Below are 24,348 nucleotides of genomic sequence, written 5' to 3' on the forward strand. Positions count from 1 at the left end.
GGGCGGGGCTTCGTCATGTGCCCCGCCCCCCGTACCTCACCCGGGGAAACTGCGATCCCCTGCAATCCCCCCCTAAATGACCTCTGCCACAAAGACAAAACAGTGGGTTCTAGAACAAACCAACCCTGAACTTTCCCCAGAAGCGAAAAGGACTCAACTGAGGTTATCGCACTTTGGTCTCCTTATATGAAGACAAGAGTCACTGGAAAAGACAACAATACCGGGAAAAGTCGACGGCAGCAGGAAAAGAGGGAGACCCAACAGGAGATGGATTGACACCATCAAGGAAGCCTCGGCCCCCAGTCTGCAAGACCTGAGCATGGCTGTTAAGGATAGAACGTTTGGCAGGTCATCAATTCACAACTAAATGAATTTGATGCCACTTAACACGGTGGCTCAGGTGGTTAAGACGCTGAACTGCAGGCTGTGGACGGTCGGTAGTTCAGCAGTTTGAGACCCAAGTGTGCCGCATGACGGAGTGAGCTCCCGTCTCTAGTTCCAGCTCCTGCCAACCTAGCAGTTCGAAAGCAAGACATTGCAAGTAGATAAATAGGGACCACTTCGGTGGAAAGGGAACAGAGTTCCGTGCGCCTTGGTGTTTAGTCATGCCGGCCACATGACCACAGAAACGTCTTCGGACAGCGCTGGCTCTTCGGCTTGGAAACGGAGATGAGCACCGCAACACTAGAGTTGGACTTGACTGGCTTTCGAGCAAGGGAACCTTTACCTTTTAACACACACACACACACGCAGACAAGAGGGCCAGTTTCGTGTAGCGGTTAAGAGCGGCAAACTCTAATCTGGGAGAACCGGGTTTGATTCCCCACTCCTCCACATGCAGCCAGCTGGGTGACCTTGGGTATGTCACAGTTCTCTCAAAGCTGTTCTCGCAAGAGCAGTTCTCTCAGAGCTCTCTCAACCCTACCTACCTCACAGGGTGTCTGCTGTGGGGAGAGGAAGGGGAAGTTGGCTGCAAGCTGCTCTGAGATTCCAAGTGAAGGGCGGGGTATAAATCTAGGTCTCCTCCTCCTCCTCCTTCTCCTCCTCCTGATCAGCCTTTGGATCAGGCGGTTGACCTGCAGATTGGGGGAGTCTCAGAAGGTGGAAACAATTGCTCCAGAACTCCTGCTCCCTTCTGGCTTAGCCCAGGAAGCACCTTGGGGAGCTTGTGGCAGTGAAACAAATTGGGAAAGGCCATTACAGTACCAGCAGGGGTCATTTCCTGCAGGAGCACACAGGAGTGGAGCTCCAGCAGTAAAGAGCCCAGGGGGCGGGCACATGCAACAAGCCCCACCCCCTGCTCCCAGCAGCCCTCAGTCAGAGCAAGAAGCAGCCAGGTAAGCTGCAGAGCCCCCCTGGTCCCCCGGTCCAAAACAGTCCAGTGGCACCTTTAAGACCAAGTTTTATTCAGGTACAAGCTCTCCCTCCTCTGTGAGGACAAATCTGCACGTTCCCCCCCCCCCCCAGCTAGCAATCAAAAACAGTCCAGTGGCACCTTTAAGGTCAAGGTTTATTCAGGTACAATCTCTCCTGTCAGGGGGAGTGGCATATGCAAATGAGTTGTGCTAATGAATTATGCTAATGAGCTCCTCCACCTCTCTTTCTACGAAATGACCCCTGAGTACCCGTGAGAGAGAATGTGACCGAACATGGGTACGAATTCATTATTGTGAGTACTCTGTGGTGGCGACGCAAGCTCACTTTCCCACCAGCCATCGCAATGCCATCTGCCAGAGCTTTCCCAGGTTCTGAGAAGACCTCCGTCTCAGGAAATGTACACGCTCTGACCTGGACAGCCCAGGCTAGCCCCATCTCGTCAGATCTCGGAAGCTAAGCAGGGTCAGCCTTGGCTGGTATTTGGAAGGGCGACCTCCAAGGAATACCGGGGTCGTGATGCAGAGGGAGGCAGTGGCAAACCGCCTCTGAAGCGTCTCTTGCCTCAAAAACAAGTCTCGCTCGCCACCTAGTGGTGCATAATGCTAAAAGAGCTAGAACTGGCTGCCACACAATCTTAGGATCTCCTGGCTATGCTACACACACTGCCATACGATGATGATGATGACGACGACGACAATGACGAGAATACACACTCTCTCTGCAACTCTCAAGAAGCATTTTGTTGATACGGCAGTTCACATCCTCCACCACTTAGATGCCATGGTTCGTTCTGTTCAACCTCAAGATGTCATTGCCTTGACCTGGATAGCCCAAGCCCAATCTCATCAGATCTCGGAAGCTAAGCAGGGTCGACTCTGGCAAGTCCTTGGATGGGAGACCTCCTTGGAATACCAGCAGTCGGGAGGTGGGGGCAGGCTCTATTCAGCCACCTCTCTGAATATCCTCCGGGCCCCCAGTAGGGGTCAGTCACCAGAGGTCATTGTGGCTTCCAGGTGACACGAAAAATCCCCCCCCCCAAAAAAAAACACCCCAGAAAAAAGATGTCATTAGATCATGGTCCGGTCCTAGCTGTATGGATGACTTTCAGCCTAGTGAGGCCCAGTAACGTGGGCAAAGTGCTTAGAGGAGTGCAGACCACCACTTCTGGACTCGACTCTTATCCTTTTTGGTTGATAGCAGGGCTTTTTTTGTAGATAAAGCCCAGCAGGAACTCATTAGCATAATAGGCCACACCCAACAGCAGAAACTCATTAGCCTATTAGGCCACACTCCCTGACAGCACAGCTCATTGGCATATTAGGCCACGCCCTCATGTTACCAGAAGTGTGGTCATCCAGCCACACCCACCTTTTGCTTCTTAGTCTGTTTACCTTGTTTGTTGTCCAACCCCAGGGGTTTTTTGTAGCAGGAACTCCTTTGCATGTTAGGCCACACACCCCTAATGTAGCCAATCCTAATGAGTTTCTGCTGTTGGGTGTGGCCTATTATGCTAATGAGTTCCTGCTGGGCATGGCCAACTTGGAAGCCAGCCGGAACTCCGTTCCTGTGCGTTCCTGCCCCAAAATAGCCCTGGTTGATAGTAACCGAGCCAAGTTGGGTTGGTAGATGAAATCCAGGAGCTAATAAATGCCTCTCTGGAAGAAGGAGGAGGAGGAGAGTTGGGTATCTATCTGGATTCACATCACTCAGAGCCTCAGTGTGTCTTACAATCCCCTTCCCTGCCTCTCCTCACAACAGACATCCTGTGAGGTAGGTGGGGCTCTGAGAGCTCTGACAGAACTTCTCTTCAGAGGACAGCTCTGAGAAAACTGTGACCGACTCAAGGTCACCCAGCTGGCTGCATGTGGAGGAGTGGGGAATCAAACCCAGTTCTCCAGAGTAGAGTCCACCACTCTTAACCACTACCCCAAACTGGATAGAAAGTGGCGTTCCATCCAGTTGGGAAGGAGAGGCCATGAGACTCACTGCTGAATAAGATGTCCCCAGAGCTGAATGACCTAACTTAGTGTTACTTGAGTCCAGGGCTTCTGGAGAGCTTCTTTCGCAATTAGTAAAGGTAAAGGTTCCCTTGCTCGAAAGCCAGTCGAGTCCGACTCTAGGGTTGCGGTGCTCACCTCCATTTCCAAGCCGAAGAGCCAGCGCTGTCCGAAGACGTTTCCGGGGTCATGTGGCCGGCATGACTTAACACCGAGGCGCACGGAACACCGTTCCCTTCCCACCGAAGTGGCACCTATTTATCTACTTGCACTTTCTTGCTTTCGGACGGCTACGTTGGCAGGAGCCGGGGCCAGAGACGGGAGCTCACTCCGTCATGCGGCACCCGGGTCTCGAACTGCTGAACTACTGACCTTCCACAGCCTGCAGTTCAGCGTCTTAACCACTTGAGCCACCGCAGCTCCTTTCTTTCGCAATTACCATCAGCCAAAAAAGCCGCATTTGCTTCCATCTCTGGCATCAGGCTTCAGGGAAACTCACGGCTTACCTGTTAACTCTGCCACTGGCTGTGTTGAGGAGGGACCACCTGCCAAACACAAGACCCACCCACCAGGCCTCGCCCAACGTTCCTGAAACACGGGGCGAGTGCCACATCGGGGAAGAGCGCTCAGAAGAGCCACTGCCTGAGTTGCACTGGCCTAATTAATTACTGCCCGGTGGGCAGTTTTCTATTCTTGGACGAGATGTTCGAGCAGGTGGTGGTGAGTGCGCGTCTTCAGGCTCGGAGAAGGCGGACGATCTAGATCAGTTTCTAACTGGATTCAGGCCTGGGTTTGGAACAGAAAGGGGCGTGGTGGGCCTGATTCTCCTTGCTGAGAGAGAGACAGACAGGAGGAGGATGCTTCTATGGATTTCCCTGTTGCATATTTCTATCAATCAATCCATTGGACCAATTTGGTCAATGACCGGCACAAATCGCAAAATTACAAGTCACAGACAAATGGAGGAAACTCGAACAAAGCAGCGTCAACCACAACAACCAATATAACGATACAAAAATCAAATGATAAAATTAGCTAAAATTTAGATTCAGTACGCAAGATTCCCTGGTGAATTTTACAGGCCGCCACAAAAATATTCGCACAACAGACTATAGTCTGAGGGCTGCCACCCATAAGGAACATCCTTAAAATATCATAGTCGGAACAGCCAGGAAACCTTCTAAGCAATGGAAAAACAATTTTTAGGCAAATTTCCTGATATAAATAACAATAAAGCAGAACTCATTTGATTGTTTCCACCTCTGGCACCACAAGGACAAATCCTGTCCCACACGGGGATCTTTTTATATTTCCCCTCTAACACTGCAGAGGGGAGAACTCGCCATCTTGCCCGCAAGAAATTACAAAGTTACAGACAAAAGAAGAAAACTCAACCAAAGCAGAGTCAACCACAATAACCAATATAACGATACAAAAATCAAATTATAAAATTAGCTAAGATTTAAATTCAGCACACAAGATTTCCTGGCGAATTTTACAGGCCGCCGCAAAAAAATTCGCACAACAGACTGTAGTCTGAGGTTTGTCACCCATAAGGAACATCCTTAAAACATCGTAGTCGGATAAAATATCATAGTCAGAACAGCCAGGAAACCTTCTAAGCAATGGAAAAATAATTTTTAGGCGAATTTCCTGATAAAAATGACAATGAGGCAGAACGTGTTCAATTGTTTCCACTTCACTGGCACCACAAGGGCAAATCTCACACGGGGATCTTTTTATATTTCTCCTCTAACACCGCAGAGGGGAGAACTCGCCATCTTGGCCCGCAAGAAAGCCGTCCGTTGCCCTGAAATCTCCAACAAGGAGAGATCGGGGCTGGAGCAACAATACTGTTGCATATTTCTATATCGACCACGATATCCTTCTGGAGAGGGTGGGTTTGGCATGGGAGGCACTGTCCGTCAGTGGTTCCACATCAGAAACCAGCTAGGGGATCTCTGCTTGGCCTCGGGGCATTCATTTTGTGCAGTCCTGCAGAGATCCACCTGGCAAACACGTGAAGCTGCCTTATACTGAGTCAGACCATCAATCCGTTAAACTCAGTATTGCCCGCTCTGACCGGCAGCTACTCTCTTTCACATCATCCACTGCCCGATCCTTTTAACTAGCAATTCCAGGGACTGAAACGGGGGACCTTCTGTGTGTGAGACAGATGTTCTACCACTGAACCATGGGAGATAAAGAGGGTGGGAAACTTGACAGGCTACAGCCATCAGCAAATGTTAAGAGATCTCAACAATGAGATCTCTGGCCAAACCTAGCTTCAAATATGTCTAGCTTAAGTAAGTGAGCCAAGCTACGTTACAGAGGCAGACTCACTCTCTCTTCCAGAGAACGGCGATGCACCCAACCGCAACCAGGGCCTTTCCCAGTCTCAAACACGGTCTTAAAGCGAAACCCATCTGCCAAGAAGCAACATTTTCAGCCCACCTACCTTTTCATCCCATCTCCACTTATAAGGGTCTCTGACGCTTCTGAAGAAAAGCAACCAGATTTCCCCTTCCATTTGTGTATGTGCATGTTCACACACACAGAGGCCACAGTGAGCTATCAATGGGATATCAAATTAACTCGTAAAAACAGCTTTCGTTGATGAATCCTCCTCTATTTTGAAATCAAACGAGTGTATGTTAACGCAACTGGGGTTCTGAGTCTGTTCCAAAACAGTGGAAATGCCAGATTCCCAGCTTTCGTTTAATTAGCTGGGGTTTTTCCCCCCTCTCAGACAGAAATTATAATTTGCTGAACTTCAGCATTTTAGCAAGGGTTCCTCTCCCCCGAAACCCCCAAGCCCCCCCCTCCCTAAATAATGTTATTATTAAAAATTAAAATTGGAAAGTGGGAAAACCACAGAAGGGCCTTTCCTAGAAATGTACTGCGATGGCATGTTTAATTAACTGATAAAATACTGTACAGCTAATTGGACCAAAACACAATCCACTGACGATTCTAATGAAAACTGTCTAGCTTTCGTTTTTATACCAAGGTCTTTAAAATGTTAGTCGGGTAAAAGCATAAGGGTTACAGAACGGTGTCTCTGCCTTTGACCATCAGGTAAGGTTGTCACGGTTTCCTTCTTGCCCCCTTGGAACAGTTATCCTTCAATAGCTGCCGTGCAGCCAGAAGTTCAACAGGTGCGCCTTTTCACATGGGTAAAGATCAGTCGAATGAAAGAAGTCACAAGGCATACTCTGGAGCATCGAACCCAGACCTCCCTGCAGGCCAGTAGCCAGGATTTGTTTTGTTTGGGGGGCATTTCGATTTTTAAGAGGGTAGTTAAATTACAGTTTGGTGTAGTGGTTAAGTGTGCGGACTCTAATCTGGGAGAACCGGGTTTGATTCCCCACTCCTCCGCTTGCACCTGCTGATGTGACCTTGGATCAGTCACAAGCTCTGGCACAGCTGTCCTTGAAAAAGAGCAGTTTGTGTCAGAGTTCTCTCAGCCCCACCCACCTCACAGGGTGTCTGTTGTGGGGAGGGGAAGGGAAAGGAGTTTTTAAACTGCTCTGAGACTCCAAGTGAAGGGCGGGATATAAATCCAATCTCTTCCTCTTCTTCTTCTTCTTAATTAAATTAATCTGAATGCCGGTCTTTAAAGGGGGAGGCTCTGAGCCTGTTTCTAGCCCTTCCTTTCAAGGGACAGTGCAGCGAGCATGCGAGTTCCTAGGAAAAACCAGCTCAGAGAGAATTTAATTGCTTTCAGAAGGCACTTGAATGCCTTTTGAGTTCCTTTCCACAGGACAAGAAAGTTTAGAAGGGCACCTTCAATACGTCTCCAATAATCCCCCTATCTGCTAGCCCAGTACCACCTAGGTCATGGTCGAAAATAAGGTTTCTGGCATGACTATTTGTGAGGCGGGGCTTTTAATTAAGGGGGCAGGGCCCCGGTATGCCCCACTGTAGCTATGGGCCTGCCTCCCCGTCCCTAGTCTGACCCTTTAACCCAGGGGTCCCCAATTTTTTTGATGCTGCAGGCAACTGGCATTTCGAGAGGCCCACCACCCCAAAATGGCTTCCACAGGAAGGCGAGCCAAATCCAAAATGGCTGCCTCGGGAGGTGTCGCCAAACAGAACACCTCCCTCCTCACACCGCCTAGGAAGAAGGAGATCCTGATGCAAGAATGGAACCCAACATTGACCAAGGAAAGCCCAGCCGCTTACCAGTCTTCCACATCCTCCACTGGAAAACTTTTTTACCTTGAATGAGGGAAACCCATGACAACCCCCGCCTTACAATGGCCCAACCCCACTTTCTGAAAAGCTCAACAGTCACCAAGGGAAGTACTCGCAACAGACACTTGGAGCCCCCAAGCACCACGATGGGGAACCCTGAAAAATCACTATGTTTGTCCTTATGTTTCTGTAATGTAGTCAATAAGCTGCCATTGAATGCATAAGGTATGTGAACAACATCATTGAAATGCTATGTTAAGCTTCGTCCTGGGCTAGGATCCAAATACATCCAATCACACTGCTAGCCCAGGAAGCACCTAACCAATCACTTCTCAGCAAGCTCCCTGAGCGGGAACGTCCGTGATTGGTCCTTAGGTATGCAATCTTATTGGTTGGTAATTGTACAGTAGGCGTGGCTATATTAGCTGGGAGAGATTAAAAGCAGGACAGCTGCAATGTAAAAGCTGTTCCGGCTATCAGATGTTGATCCGTGTTGGAGCTGTGTTCGAGTTGATGAATAAAGCTGAATCTTTGCTGAATCACCCTCCGACTACTTTGTTAAGCGAGTGACTTAACAGTTTCAATTAGGGATGCCAGCCTCCAGGTGGGGCCTGGAGATCTCCCGCTTTTACCACTGATCTCCAGCTGACAGAGATCAGCTCACCAGGAAAAAATGGCTGCTTTGAAGGGTGGACTCTCTGGCACTGGACCATGCTGAGGCCCCTTCCCTCCCCAAACCCCACCTTCTCCTGGATCCACCCCCAAAGTCTCCAGGTGTTTTCCAACCCAGACCTGGCAACCCTACTCCAGGTGGAACCTGGGGGTCCCCTGGAATCACAGCTCATCTCCAGGCTACAAAGATCAGTTCCTCTTTAGAATATGGGTGCTTTGGAGGGTGGACTCTGTGGCATTGTACCCCACTGAGGTCCCCGTCCTCCCCAGGCTCCATCCCCAAATGTCCGGGAATTTCTCAACCTGGATCTGGCAAACCTACCCCCCCCCCATCCCATGCTGGTGGCCAGGAGGTACCGGGCAACCAGTGAGCCCTTTAAGCTGAGTGAGTGTGAGCTAGCTCACAGGTTTTCAACCTCCGGCTCACACATTTTTGTCTTCGCTCAGGAAGGAGGGCTCCCGAGCAAACTAATTGATGCAGTAGCCAGGGGTCATTTCCTGCGGGAGCGCACAGGAGCAGAGCTCCGGCAGTAAGGAGCCCAGGGGGTGGGCACATGCAACAAGCCCCACCCCCTGCTCCCAGCAGCCCTCAGTTGGGCCACGAGGACCAAAAAGCAGCCAGGTAAGTTGCAGAGCGCTCCCCCCGGCCCGCCTTCAGGTACAAGCTCTCCCTCCTCTGTGAGGGCAGATCTGACGTCCCCCCCCCCATAGCTAGCAATCCCAAACAGTCCAGTGGAGCCTGAGCAGTGGGGGTTGCCTTCTGACACACTTCCGGTGATTTCAGGGGGTGTGGCATATGCAAATAAGTTATGCTAATGAGCTCCTGCACCTCTTCTTCTACAAAATGACCCCTGGCAGTAGCCAAATGGCTCGCTCACAGCTTTAATGCCAGTCGCTCACAAAGGAGAATTCTTTGTTCACAAGACTCCACAGCTTAGAGCGAGCATTGCTGGCGACCCTAGTTTCAATTCAGACACCCCCATACGGACACACTGGACCGCTGTCACCTTTTGGTTTTGCCTGACTCTCACCCACGTGGATCAGAATATCGACACGGGCATCAAAATAATTGGGGGAAATCGGGAAATCTGCTCTATAACCACCCCAATTAGGACAGGATCATTAAAGGGCGCCAGAGCGACTAATCTGTGCCAGACCTTCATTGAGTATGCCCCCCCCCCAGAGCTTTTCACACCACGCCAGGACTAATTCGGGCTCGATTCTCCTTGCTGATGGAAGGAGAAAGGTCAGCGAGAGTGTACGCTTGTGCTGAGACAAGCAAGAGGATGAGGAGGGCAGGGAACGGCCAAATTGAACTGGGCAATGGAGCAGAAAGGCAGAGATGAACGGGAGGCGCTTCACAGATCAGAGGACTGGCGGGGCTGAGTTAGGAGCAGAGATTAAACCGGTCCCACTTGCTTAAATAGCCAGACGGTGGAATGGGATACCCAGAGCAAGGAAAGGGGGGTGCATCCACTGAGTGAGGCCCTGCGGCACTGCTGGGGGGGGGACACGACGACACCGGCCAGCTGCCACGGGGGGAGACGTTTAACCACAGGTTGACCGCACCGACTTTTTGAACTGGCTGCTGCTCCTGGCATCTTCGAGGGGTTAATGCCTAACAGGGCTCTTTTTGTAGAAAAAGCCCAGCAGGAACTCATTAGCATAACAGGCCACACCCAACAGCAGGAACTCATTAGCATATTAGGCCACACCCCCGACAGCACAGCTCATTAGCACATTAGGCCGCACCCCCATGTCACCAGAAGTGTGGTCATCCAGCCACACCCACCTTTTGCTTTTTATTCTGTTTACCTTGTTTGTTGTCAAAACCCAGGGCCTTTTTTTGGAGCAGGAACTCCTTTGCATGTTAGGCCACACACGCCTAATGTAGCCAATCCTAATGAGTTTCGGCTGTTGGGTGTGGCCTATTATGCTAATGAGTTCCTGCTGGGCGTGGCCAACTTGGGAGCCAGCCGGAACTCCGTTCCTGTGCGTTCCTGCCCAGTGATAACCCTGCCTATTCACCTGCAGATAATTCACAGATCATGCAATGCTCCCTCTCAGCTGCCGAGTCTTGTGAGCAAAAATTCTACTTTGTGAGCTACTGGCATTAAAGTTGTGAGCGAGGGATTTGGCTGCTGCGTAAATTCAGTTTGCTTTGGAGCCGTCCCTTCCGGAGCGAAGACAAAAATGTGTGAGCCGGAGGCTGAAAAACTGTGAGCTAGCTCCACACTAAGTCAGCTTGGAGGGAATACTGCAGATCAGGCTACTGGTGAAAGGGCACAGGAGCAGACCAGGGGCGATTCTGCATCGGCTTTTCCCTCCGTTGTTTTACCAGACCCACCTTGGAACAGAAAATCACCCTCTGCATCGCATGCCGCTTTCACTTTCTTTGATCATCAGATTTTAGGGTACGCTCCACATCTGGCCCGTAGCTAACGTGGGGCCCACGGGGCCTGGCCCCATAGTGTTTCTTCTGGGCCCCCTCCTTCCTGGGCTAACCCCAAAGTGCCCGAACTTGGCGCCTGCATTGTTCTTTGATTTAATTAGCTGGCGCCAATGTTCCCTCTAAGCTGAGTTAGTGTGAGCTAGCTCACAGTCTTTTAGCCTCCGGCTTCCACAGTTTTGTCTTCGTTCAGGAAGGATGGGGCTCCAGAGCAAACTAATTGACGCAGCAGCCGAATCGCTCGCTCACAACTTTAATGCCAGTAGCTCACAAAGTAGAATTTTTGCTCACAAGACTCCACAGCTTAGAGGGAGCATTGGCTGGCGCCCCCCCCCCAGGCTCCCCTCCCAAAAAAATCCCTAGCTATGGGGCTGCTCAGCACTCCATGTCGCTTTCACTTTCTTTGATCAGGTTCTATGGTACCTTCTGTATAGATTTATGGCCATTCAGGGGTGACTTTGCAGTCAGTACGGCGTTGCCCCGGGGAATCTGAATGTGGTTTTGAGCTGCACCTTTTCCTCAGGGTTGAGAAAATGTGGAGCGAATGCCAGATGCAGAATGGACCCAGGTTCCCCCGAGTCAGCTGGCTACCCGAGTTCTTCCCTGGCTTTCCTGCACGTGTTGCACCCCAGGGTGATTTCAGCCGCCCTGCAGCGGGCATTGAACCGGCCCAAAAGCATCAACACGCCCCCAGGGGAGACATGTTCTACATTACCGCCGAGTGCATGGATCTCAGTCTTCAAAAAAACACGTCTTTCCCGTCCTAGGCTCCGGGAAGAAGCGCAGATGCACCAGTTTCATTGTCTGTTTTCTGATGTTTGTTTTTCAGTCCCCACGCCCACCTTTCAAGGCGGCTTTACGTTCGCGACGGCGAGATGGAGAAGGCCCACAGTTTAAATACACAATTGATTCGGAAACAGCATGCAAAGAGAAGCAGCAGTCGGCAGTCGGCACCAACACCGATAAATGCAGCTGAAAGCCTGGGGAGAAAAGATGGATTTTTTTTAAAAAAACACCCTCCAGAATCCATCAGTGGACATCTGCCTACAGGTACACATTTCTACACAGTGCGGTCCTCACCTTTCCCGATTTCTCCCATAAAAAGAGAGAGAAATAGAACGCCTATATACTTTCTTTACACAGTACCTTATGTATTCATCCATACCCCGCTTTTTCCCCCAACGGGGGCTCAAAGCTCCTCCTCTCCTCCATTTAATCCTCACGACAACCTTGTGAGGTTGAATCCTTAAATCACATAATTGTAGAGTTGGAAGGGGCCCTACAGGCCGTCTAGTCCAACCCCTGCTCGATGCAGGATCAGCCTAGAGCATCCCTGGCAAGTGTTTGTCCAGCCGCTGCTTAAAGACTCAGTAATGACAAATACACTGTAATAAAGCCCGCATATCTGCGAGAAAGAAGATATCTGTGAGGAGGAAGTAGAAGAAGAAGATGAGGAGGAGGAGGAGGAAGAGGAGATGGGATTTATACCCCGTCCTTCACTCAGAGTCTCAGAGTGGCTTACAAACTCCTTTCCCTTCCCCTTCCCACAACAGACACCCTGTGAGGGAGGCGGGGCTGAGAGAGCTCTTTCAAGAACTGCTCCTGAGAGAACAGCTCTGACAGAACTACGGCTTGCCCAAGGTCATCCAGCAGCTGCAAGCGGAGGAGTGGGGAATCAAACCCGGTTCTCCCAGATTAGAGTCCGCGCACTTAACCACGACACCAAACTGGCTGGTCAAACAAGAAGGATCCAGAGGAGTCCCAGGAAATCAGTCCAAAAGGATCAATTTATGTTAGGATATCTTTGCCTTTTATTACAGTGTATTTGTCGTTACTGTGTCTGCATACACACTGTAAGCCTTCTTGTGTATTCTCACTGCTTAAAGACTGCCAGGTAGGTTAAGCTTAGAGTGTTAAGACTGGCCCACGGTCACCCAGCAGGTTTCCATGGCCGAGTGGGCACCCGAACGGGCGTCTCCCAAATCCTAATCCAGCACTCTAACCAGGGCTCTTTTTGTAGAAAAAGCCCAGCAGGAACTCATTAGCATATTGGGCCACACCCCTGACAGCACAGCTCATTAGCACATTAGGCCGCACCCACGTTACCAGAAGTGTGGTCAATCCAGCCACACCCACCTTTTGCTTGTTATTCTGTTTACCTTGTTTGTTGTCAAATCCCAGGGCTTTTTTGTAGCAGGGACTCCTTTGCATGTTAGGCCACACACCCCTAATGTAGCCAATCCTAATGAGTTCCTGCTGTTGGGTGTGGCCTATTATGCTAATGAGTTCCTGCTGGGCGTGGCCAACTTGGGAGCCAGCCGGAACTCCGTTCCTGTGCCTTCCTGCCCAAAAATAGCCCTGACTCTAACCATTATACCTTTCTGGCTCCAATGCTATTGACAAACCTAAATTGCTTTCCTCTCCTCTCGCTCTTCTCAGGGTCCAGAAAAGGGAGGGGGATGAGCCCTCAGTCAGCCAAAGGCCATTCAGGTATTTGCGACCTTGTTTCCTGGCAGGGCTACCGTTCCTAACACCGCTGCAGCAATCCCACCGGCTCAGCTTCCATTCCCCCCACACACACCTCTGTGCAAGAGAGGAAGCTGCACCTGCCAGACGACTGCCTGCCCGCCACGCGTCTGCTTTGTAGCCCAAAAGCTCAGCCACAAAAAGAAACGGCAACCCTCGTCTCCGAGGCCTCTGCTTCTCTACGTGAGCCATGAAAAATGCAAGCGGCTAGAAAGCAGAGCGCGAAATCGGTAACATCAGCCTGCCCGGAAGAGGCAAAGTTCAAGACATACAAGAGATGAGAGAGATGCAGGTGCTTCGCCAGCCGTGTTCCTCCTCTTCACCTCTGACAGCTCGAGCATTACAAAAAAACACCTCTACATTCTCCAGCGATTGTCTGGCGGCCTTCCCTAAATAAGTCTCGCGGCTTGCGTAGTCGGGGGGTGGGTGGGGAGCAACTCCGGGCAAAAGTCAAAATTATCCTCATTTGTCCGCATCTTTGTTTCTGTGTTCGAAGGGAAATCTGCCAGTGTGCTTTTCTACTCTCCCCATTTCAGGCCCAATCTAGCAAACAGACATTATTCTCCTCCCAGCCGCGCTCTAGCCGCCATCTACGAAACTCCCTGCCGCGAAGAGGAGCTGCTCATCCGTCAGACCCTGTGCCGCAACAGGACAGCAGGTGAACTGCAGAACAGCACTTTTTGAGCAAATCACTTAAGGACCGATCTCGCAGATCAAAAAGATACACGCTGCAGGGAGGGGGTCTGGGAGACGGGCTCTTGTCTATTTCTTTCTTTTACAAAATCTGCATCCCGCCTTTCTGCCCCCACGAGGGCCAACGAGGCGGCTAACAAATTAAAACATACATGATGATAATCGTGTTTTAAAACCACTGAAATCAAACCCCTCCCCCAAAAAGCATACATCATTAAAAGGGGATTAGACAGATGTTGGGTTGCCGTTTCCCTGGCCGCACAACGTCCCTGGCACGGTGACATCATTCGGAAGTGACGTCATCACACGGGGGACACTCTGGTATTTGGGCAAACTCTATGGTTTTAGGCCAAAAAACCCCACAACGTTTGCCCAAATACCAGAGCGTCCCCCACGTGATATTCCTGCCCACCCCCGGAACACTCCCCAAAGTCCCCTGCTTCAGCCACGGCAAGACCTGGCAACCCAAGGCAGATTCATGGAGGATAAGTCTATCAGTGGCTAGGAGGCAACATAAGAGGAAGGACCTCCAGAGGAACTGGTTGGCCACTGTGTAAGACTGGATACTGGGCTAGGTGGACCACTGGTCTGATCCAGCAGGGCTCTTATGTTCTGATTAAAAGCAGAGCTAAAATACATACAAAAACAGCAATTAAAACATTGGTCCAAGTCACCGAGGGAATGCCAAATGTAACAAAAGAAGTCTTCCCACCACTACCACCACCACCATTGGAAGACACCAGCAGAAGGGGACGGATGAATCTCCCTGGGGAGAGAGTTCCAGAGCTGTGGTGCCACAATGGAGAAGACCCTGTCTCTTGTAGCAAACTTTGTCAACCTGATCATCACTGGGAGAATATAATCTTTCGTATGCCTGGCAATGATCAGGACAGAGTCGCAAACTGGTGAAAGCCGTTTGGGGGAAAGTCGAAAAACCTCATGGCAGAACCTCTGTCTGGACCAGCCTCCCTTCTCAGGAGCAGATTTCAACTCCCCAATTGGACCACTTTGGAACTTTGCCTCCATCCCCAGGTGTTTGGCAGAGGAGTAGGAGAAGCAGTGTATCCGGCCTACAAGGACCGTGGCTTGGCTGGCGGAAACGAGATGGGAGCACACGTATCGCTCCCATTCAACAGTCACTCCACTGGCTGCCCAACGGTTACTTGGCTTGTTTTAAGGTATTGGCTATCACATACAAAGCCTTTCATGGCCTTGGACCCCTCATATCCGCGAGCAGGGCTAACCCCCCCCCCATGTACCACCACAACAGCTTTGCTCATCTGAGCGGGGCCTTCTGCAGGTGCCAACCTCCAAACGGGCAAAATCCACAACTGCCCGTACATATGCCTTCTCCATTGCGGCCCACACCTTGTGGAAAGGTCTTCCTGAGGAGATCAGGACGGTTCCCATTCTCCTGGCTTTCCACAAACGATGCAAAACAGAATTATTTCAGAGAGCTTTTCTACACGAGCCCTAGAGTTGCACTGCACTAAATGATTCACAAAGTTACTTAGATAAATTATTAGGGACTTTCCTGCTGTGCGTGGCCAACTCGGGAGCCAGCCGGAACTCCGTTCCTGTGCGTTCCTGCCCAAAAATAGCCCTGTCCGCGAGATCACCTAACCCCCCCCCCCATGTACCACCACAACAGCTTTGCTCATCTGAGCGGGGCCTTCTGCAGGTGCCAACCTCCAAACGGGCAAAATCCACAACCGCCCGTACGTATGCTTTCTCCATTGCAGCCCACACATTGTGGAGTGGTCTTGCTGAGGAGATCAGGACGGTTCCCATTTTCCTGGCTTTCCACAAACGATGCAAAACAGAATTATTTAAGAGAGCTTTTCTACACGAGCCCTAGAGTTGCACTGCACTAAATGATTCACAAAGTTACTTAGATAAATTATTAGGGACTATGGTCTATCCTTGCACTGCGGTGGCTCAAGTGGTTAAGATGCTGAACTGCAGGCTGTGGAAGGTCAGTAGTTCAGCAGTTCGAGACCGGGTGCCGCATGATGGAGTGAGCTCCCATCTCAAGTTCCAGCTCCTGCCAACCTAGCAGTTCGAAAGCAAGTAGATAAATAGGTACCACTTCGGTGGGAAGGGAACAGCGTTCCGTGCGCCTTGGTGTTTAGTCATGCCGGCCACATGACCACGGAAACGTCTTTGGACAGCACTAGCTTTTCGGCTTTGAAACGGAGATGTGCACCGCAACCCTAGAGTCGGATTCAACTGGCTTTCGAGCAAGGGAACCTTTACCTTTATGGTCTATCCTACTGTGTTCAGCTTACTGGAACTAGGATCCTACTATGGAATTCTGTATCATTTCAATGTGTCACGTGAAGACTCGTGCTGTGCTTCTGTTTTGAGATTTCTGATTGGTTCCACAGCCCTAATCCTATTGTATTGTTTATTGAGTACCCCATCCTGTCGATTGTATTGACTTACTCTGTGTAATCCGCCTTGAGTCAAAGTAAGACAGGCGGACTGTGCATGAAGAAGAAGAAAAGATTGGATTTATATCCTGCCCTTCACTACCCGAAGGAGTCTCAGAGCAGCTTACAGTCTCCTTTCCCTTCCCCTCCCCACAACAGACACCCTGTGAGGTACGTGGGACTGAGAGAGCTCTTTCGAGGACTGCTCGTGAGAGAACAGCTCTGAGAGAACTTGTGACTGGCCCAAGGTCACACCAGCAGCTGCATGTGGAGGAGTGGGGAATCAAACCCGGTTCTCCCAGATTAGAGTCTGCACTCCTAACCACTACACCAAACATGCCATAAAGAACAAGCAAATAATAACGATCTAGCAAGTAGGAATCATCACAGGTTTTCCTGCTATTCTCTCTCAAATAAACCCCAAATCAGGGCTATTTTTGGGAGGAACGCACAGGAACGGAGTTCCAGCTGGCTCCCGAGCTGGCCACGCCCAGCAGGAACTCATTAGCATAGTAGACCACACCCAACAGCAGAAACTCATTAGGATTGGCTACATTAGGGGTGTGTGGCCTAACATGCAAAGGAGTCCCTGCTACAAAAAGAGGCCCTGGGTTTTGACCACAAACAAGGTAAACAGAATAAAAAGCAAAAGGTGGGTGTGGCTGGATGAGCACACTTCTGGTACCATGGGAATGCGGCTTAATATGCTAATGATCGGTGCAGTCAGGGGTGTGGCCTAATATGCTAATGAGTTTCTGCTTCTGGGTGTGGCCTATTATGCTAATGAGTTCCTGCTGGACTTTTTCTACAAAGAAGGCCCTGCCCCAAATGATATGATAGTGAAAAATGGCATCAAGCTGCAGCCAACTTATGGTGCCCTCGTAGGGTTTTCTAGGCAAGAGACGAACAGAGGCGGTTTTGTCCGCCTTCTGCACGGCAACTCTGGGCTTTCTCGGTGATCTCCCATCCAAGGATTAACCAGTGCCAACTTTGTTTAGCTTCTGAGATCTGTCAAGATCCGGCTTGCCCAGGCCATCCAAGTCAGGTCCAAATGGTGCCCTATGATCATTAAATGACCTAATGCATTGGTCTAGGCTTGCCTTCTTCCGATTATCTTCTATGGAGGGTTGTGAATTCCGCACAGCCTCCGCATTAGATTTTTCTGTATCGGACCTGTGGGCCATTCAATCATTCCTGATGCAGACGTACAGCTGAATTACCTGCTTCTCGGAGGAGACACCTCCATAACAGTGCCTTATGTGCAGGAAAAAACAGAGGGTGGGCTCCTCTCTGAAGCCAGATAGTTCTTCCCTCTTGCGTGTTCTAAAAGTAAGCCCTTTCAGGAACAAAAACGAAGCGTGCCTCCCAGGCCCGTAGCCAGGATTTTGTAATTCAGGGGGCCTCTAAATAAGTCAGGGGGCACTGACATCACAAAATTTTAAAAAATGAAATAAAAACAAAATTTTAAAACTCACTTTTGCGGAGTTCGCACTTGGCTTGCCTACATGGGGAAACAAGCCGCGCTTGGGGAAGGGGTGGCGGTGGGGAGTTCTCCAGGTGGCCCAGAGAGTTGGGAGTCCTCCGGGTGGCCCAGAGAGTCGGGAGGCCTGGGGGCTGGAGGGAAGTTGGGGGGCCTCAGAAGGACCTCAGGGGGCCAGGCCCTGAAATGCCCACTGTAGCTACGGGCCTGGTGTCCCCACTTCCAGTTCAGAACACGATGTGCCTCCGCTGTCAGAAGTTTGGGAAACCTCTGCTTTGCCCCCAATGACCCTCAGTATAGCGGAACGAACTGGCAAAGGAAGGCCGACGAACGTCACCTTTCGTGTAGCCCCGAATCTTCCTTAATAATCTTCGGCTCGGTGGTTTATGGGTCTATTCCACTGTGTTCTCCTTCAGGCGCAGCCAGCTTTCATAAGCTCTTCCTTTGAAATGTGAGTCGGTTTTCATTCGGGGGAAATGAATCATCTGATGCGCTGGGGGGATTTTTGTTAACTTTTTTTTTTTTTAACGTTGTTATGAGGTTACCCGAACTCTCTCCTGGCTCCTTTGAAGCTTCCGTGTATAATCCACAGTGACATTGAGGCCTGCTACCAACAAGGGGTTTCGTTCGATTCATCAGAAGATGCCCTTGCTGTGAATCTCGGCAAACGCGAACACTGTATACACACAGAGGTATTGAGAGGCATCCTACTGAAGTCGGTTTCTTAGGTAAACACGGAGTTCAATTTGCAGATACCACTGGGCTAGAATTTCCAGATAACGCCAGAATCAAACCTCCACGAAAGACTCCAACCCACTGATTTCAACGCCTTAGAGGAAAAGGGTCAAGAGCGAAACATCTGCGTCAGACTCCGACATCTGGCAAGTGTAACCTGTGCCCCAGCAATTCTATAATGAGATCTTAAAAAGTGCTATAAACAAAATTACAAGTCATAGAATAAGAGGACAGTAAAGGAATCCATGGGTCACCTGTTCCAACCCCATCTGTCCTCACCAAAGCATCTGTGCTCTCCAAAAATTCCCACTATCATGTTCTTTAAAAGTATAAAAATCTATATGTCTAATAGCCAAGTTGCCCCCTCCATGCGGATATCTAAATCCGCACACTGGGGGCACTTGGGGGGGCAGGGAGATTTTCCTGCACACCTGGAGCAGTCTCCAGGTGTGCAGAAAAATCAAAAAAGTTGAAAAAATACACTTAAGTCCCCCAAAAAGTAAAAGAGCATTCCCTGCGCATGTGCAGAGAACACTCTGGCCGTTGTGGGGGAGACTCGGCGGGCTGGCGGAGCCAGGGGGGTAGGAGATTGGTGGGCCTGGTGGCTGAGAGCTGCTCAGGCCACGCCGCCGGAGCAGGGGGAGGAGGAGATAGGTGAGCCCACACGGCTCACCGCCGGGGAGGCGGCGGAGAAGGTTTGGCGGGTCTGGCAGCTGGGAGCCGCGTGGGCCTCGCCGTCGGTGCGGGGGGGTTGGGAGGAGAAGGATTGGTGGGCCCGGGCCTCGTCGTTGGTGCAGGAGGGAAGCGGGGGAGAAGGCTCACCTGTGGCTGCTTCCTCTTCCTCCTCCACGTGGAGCTCCTTCCCCCCCCCCACGAGTATCGCAGGTCCCCCCTTCTTGTACTCTCATAATCCAATGTTTTCAAAATTTCCTATCTGTAGGGAGTCTTCTATATCAGTTTCTCTTGTGAGGAACCCCTAAGCACTGGCAACAGAATGTGTGCGCCTCACAGAGTATTCTCTTGGGCCTCTTAATTTCCCCGACATAAACTGAGAAAGTACCGTAGAAGAACAATGTGAAGGGACATTTTATCATGTAGGGTGGACGTGTAATAAAGCCATAAAGTTTTGGATTCAAATACACTCACTAATTCAGAGGATTTTAAAGATCAGTATACAACTGAAACGACAGGCTTTTCTTTTAGGACTAATGGACGGACAGCTGGGGAAAAGTCATGGAACTTTATTTTTTATATATGACGACAGCAGTGAGACTATTATATGCACAAAAGCGGAAGGGCTCAGCAATACCTACAATAGAGGAATGGTTGATGAAGATGTTGGAACTTGCAGAGACGGCTAAACTTACTTCCTTGACTGTAGAAAAGACAATAACTACATTTATTGCTGACTGGAAACCCCTTACACACTTTTTGCATGAAACAGAGAGAAATGAATTGATGATTTGTGGTTCTGATGATTAAGGGGGGAAATTAGACAATAGAAAAAAGGAGCATTTTTCCTTGTAACCATAGAGTAAGAGATGATTTTGTAATCACACTTGTGTTTGCCGCAGAGAAAATCGGAAGCCTTTTCTTTCTATTATATGTCTTTCTTCTCTTTTTCTTCTTTTTTCCTCTTTTTCCTTCATTTTCTCTATATCTTTGTTTTATTTTTTCTTTACTTTATATTAAACTTTTTGTCTTTTAAAAAATCTCAATAAAATGTCAATGGGAGGGAGGGAGGGAGGAAGGAAGGAAGGGAAAAAGGGAAGAAGGGAGGAAGAATGGAAGAAAGGAAAGGGAAGTAAAGGGAAGGGAGGGAGGAAGAAAGAGAGAAAGAGAGAGAGAGAGAGAGAGAGAGAGAGAGAAAGAGAGAGAGAGAGAAAGAAAGAAAGAAAGAAAGAAAGAAAGAAAGAAAGAAAGAAAGAAAGAAAGAACATACACAATCTTCCCTTGTGGCCATGGGCTCTGAGTGACTATTGGTAAGGACGGGAAAGCCATCTGGCCATTAATGATATTTTCATTGTGGAATCCCTGAAAAGTTGCTAAGGAATCCCAGGGCTTCCCGGAAACAGTTGGAAAATCTTGGGATTCCCATACCCTCACTGCCAATGGCTGTTTGCCTTGCTCCTTAAAGGTAAAGGTTTCCCTTGCTCGAAAGCCAGTCGAATCCGACTCTAGGGGGCGGTGCTCATCTCCGTTTCCAAGCCGAAGAGCCAGCGCTGTCTGAAGACGTTTCCATGGTCATGTGGCCAGCATGACCAAACGCCGAGGCGCACGGAACGCTGTTCCCTTCCCACCAAAGCGGTACCTATTTATCTACTTGCAATCTCTTGCTTTCGAACTGCTAGGTTGGCAGGAGCTGGGGTCAGAGACGGGAGCTCACTCCGTCACGGGGCACTCGGGTCTCGGACTGTCGAACTACAGACCTTCCGGTCTGCAGCTCAGGGTCTTCTGAGCTACTGTGGCCTTGCTCCTTGCATCTATTTAAATTACATGCATAAAGGTATCGGCTGGATATTAGGAAACACTTTTTCACGGTCAGAGTGGTTCAGAGGTGGAATCAGCTGCCTGGGGAGGTGGTGAGCTCCCCTTCACTGGCAGCTTTCAAGAAGAGGCTGGGCGAATATTTGTCAGAGATGCTTTAGGCTGGTCCTGCACTGGGCAGGGGGTTGGACTGGATGGCCTGTATGGCCCCATCCAACTCTATGATTCTATGAGATTTCTAAACTAAGCCATCCATCCTGATGCACACTAAGTTCCTCTGCTGCAGACACGTACCAGAGAGAGCTTCTCCACGGTGGGAAGGAACAAGGCAACGATACAAGTGACAGATCCAGTGTACCACTCGAGACACCCAGGCTTCCAGCACAGATGTTACTGTGAATTCGTAACAATAAGGGGGAATGCCAAGGGTCCAGAGCACCTGAAATGCTTACTTGCTCTAAGGCAATCTCTGTTCCATTTGCTTTTGAGAGGGGGGTGCATCAGCTGCAGCAGGAAGCCCCCGAAAAGGCTGAAGCAACCCCTGTTCCCTACAAGACAGGTCAACCCCCCCCCCGCGCACGAATATACAAAGATCCAGAGCTATTTTGGGGCATGAACAGAGTTCTGGCTGGCTTCCAAGTTGGCCACACCCAGCAGGAACTCATTAGCATAATAGGCCACACCCAACAGCAGGAACTCATTAGGATTGGCTACATTAGGGGTGTGTGGCCTAACATGCAAAGGAGTTCCTGCTACAAAAAAAGGCCCTGGCTTTTGACAACAAACAAGGTAAACAGAATAACAAGCAAAAGGTGGGTGTGGCTGGATGAGCACACTTCTGGTAACATGGGGGTGTGGCCTAATATGCCAATGAGCTGTGCTGTCAGGGTGTGGCCTAATATGCTAATAGGTTTCTGCTGTTGGGTGTGGCCTATTATGCCCTGCAAAGATCACTATTTTAGAAAACTTAATTCCTGTGTTCTGATATTTACAGAAGCAGTCTGGAAATCACAGAATCACCGAACCACAGAGTTGAAAGGGGCCAAACAGGCCATCTAGTCCAACCCCCTGCTCAATGCAGGATCAGCCTAGGGCATCCCTGACAAGTGTTTGTCCAGCCGCTGCCTAAAGACTGCCAGCGAGGGGGAGCTCACCACCTCCCTGGGCGGCTGAATCCACTGTTGAACAACTCTGACTGTCAAAATGTTCTTCCCAGGGCTTTTTTTGTAGAAAAAGCCCAGCAGGAACTCATTAGCATAATAGGCCATACCCAACAGCAGGAACTCATTAGCATAATAGGCCACACCTCTGACAGCACAGCTCATTTGCGTATTAGGCCACACACCCCACGTTACCAGAAGTGCGGTCACCCAGCACTCTCCACATTTTGCTTCTTATTCTGTTTTAATGAGTTCCTGATGGGCGTGGCCAAACTTGGGAGCCAGCCGGAACTCCGTTCCTGTGCGTTCCTGCCCCCAAAATAGCCCTGGTTCTTCCTAATATCCAGCCGGTACCTTCCCGCCCTTAATTTAAACCTATTATTGCGAATCCTATCCTCTGCTGCCAACAGGGCTTGATCTCCAGGCCCCTGATCATCCTCGTGGCTCTCCACTGCACCTGCTCCATTCTTTCCACATCCTTTTTGAAGTGAGGGCTCCAGAACTGCACACAGAACTCCAGAACTGCAGCCTGGCCAATGCGGTGTACAGCAAGACTTGGAATTCTTGCGATCTGGATGTTATGCCTCTGTTGATACACCCCAAGATCACATTAGCCTTTTTTGTCGCCACATCACACTGGCTGCTCATATTTAACTTACACTCCCACCCTTACCCCCAAGATCTTGTTCACACACACTGCTACCCATAAGCGTATCCCCCATCCAGTGTGCGTTTTCCTCATTTTTGTTGCCCAGATGTAGAACTCGGCACTTACCCTTGTTAAATTGCATCTTGTTCACATCCGCCCCCTCTTCCAGCATGTTCAGATCTCGCTGAATTCTATCTCTATCTTCTGGTGAGATAGAATGGGTGGGGCTCTTCCCAGCAAAGTTTCTAATTGGCCACTGGAGATTTGATTGGCAGTGCAGATTTAAAAGGAAAAAAAGTTGCTTTGGCAGCAGCTGTCAATCCAACACAAGGATCTTCACTGTGTGACTGAAGGGAAGCCACCGCAGCCACATTGTGGCTGGCTTTGCCCCCTGCAGTAGCCATTTTGCAGAAGCCATTTTGTGGATGCGCTCAGCATGCTGTGTCAAAATTCTAAGGGTGTCCCCAAACTCAAAAAGGTCGGGGGCCGCTGTACCAGAAGGTCAGTTGGCCTCAACCGTACTAAGGTAATAACGGCTCCCTCACTAAATCCCAGGCTCTTGGGCAGGAGAGGGAGCGGTTTTTATAGAGCAAGACCGGCCTTGGCTTATTTACAGAGGAAAGCTGTAGGTAACGTCCACCCGCATCTCTCCCCGTTATTTATTCATGCGGCAAGAAGCCGAGTCGGGGGTTTAAGTTCAGCTTTTCTTTCCGAAACGGATATTTCCCTTTTGTCTCGCTGGCCCAGGGCCATCGGGCCAAGCGCTGTGAATAAACGAAGGGGAGGTACTTCCACACGGCGGGCGGAGGAGAGAAACGTACCAATAAAGATTTCCCCCCAAAAGAGCCCTGCCTGGATTTCAATAGAGGCTTTCATGCCGCTGCACTCCGAACAAAGCGAGAAGTCACAGCGTGGCCCCCGGGGGGAACGGGGCAGGTATCCTTGGCCAGGAGACAGCCGGCATCCCAACCTGTGTTGCCAGAACCAGTTTTGCAGCTCGGGGAACCACCTGCCTGAATCAGAAATAGAAGGGCTGCCAAATTCAGGTTGGGAAATTCCTGGAGATCTGGGGTAGTGGGGAGGGCAGGGTCTGACGAGGGGCAGCGCCTGAGGAGGGCAGAAGGATACGATGCCACGGAGTCGACCCTCCCAAGTTGCCATTTTCTCCGGGGGAACGGGATCTCCGTGGTCTGGAGATCAGTTGGAATTCTGGGAGAATCCCAAGCTCCACTCAGAGACTGGCCACCCTACCTACCAAACCCAGCGTTCCTGTCGGAATCCCACCTCTTGCTTCCACCCAACCGGGCCTGTAGCTACAGGGGGGCATCTCGGGGCCGGCCCCCCGAATTACCACCCAGGCCTCCCGACGAAATGAGATGGTTTATTTTATTTTTCACATGTGCCACGGCCTCGCCGAGCGACCCTGCCTGCCAGTGTCCCTGGCCCGCCCATCCGGTTGGTTTTTTAAACTTTTACTCTCTCATCCCTCCTGAC

The sequence above is a fragment of the Gekko japonicus genome, unplaced genomic scaffold (genome assembly GCF_001447785.1).
Source record: "Gekko japonicus isolate JY-2015 unplaced genomic scaffold, Gekko_japonicus_V1.1 scaffold1014, whole genome shotgun sequence".
In the NCBI taxonomy this organism is placed as follows: Eukaryota; Metazoa; Chordata; class Lepidosauria; order Squamata; family Gekkonidae; genus Gekko; species Gekko japonicus.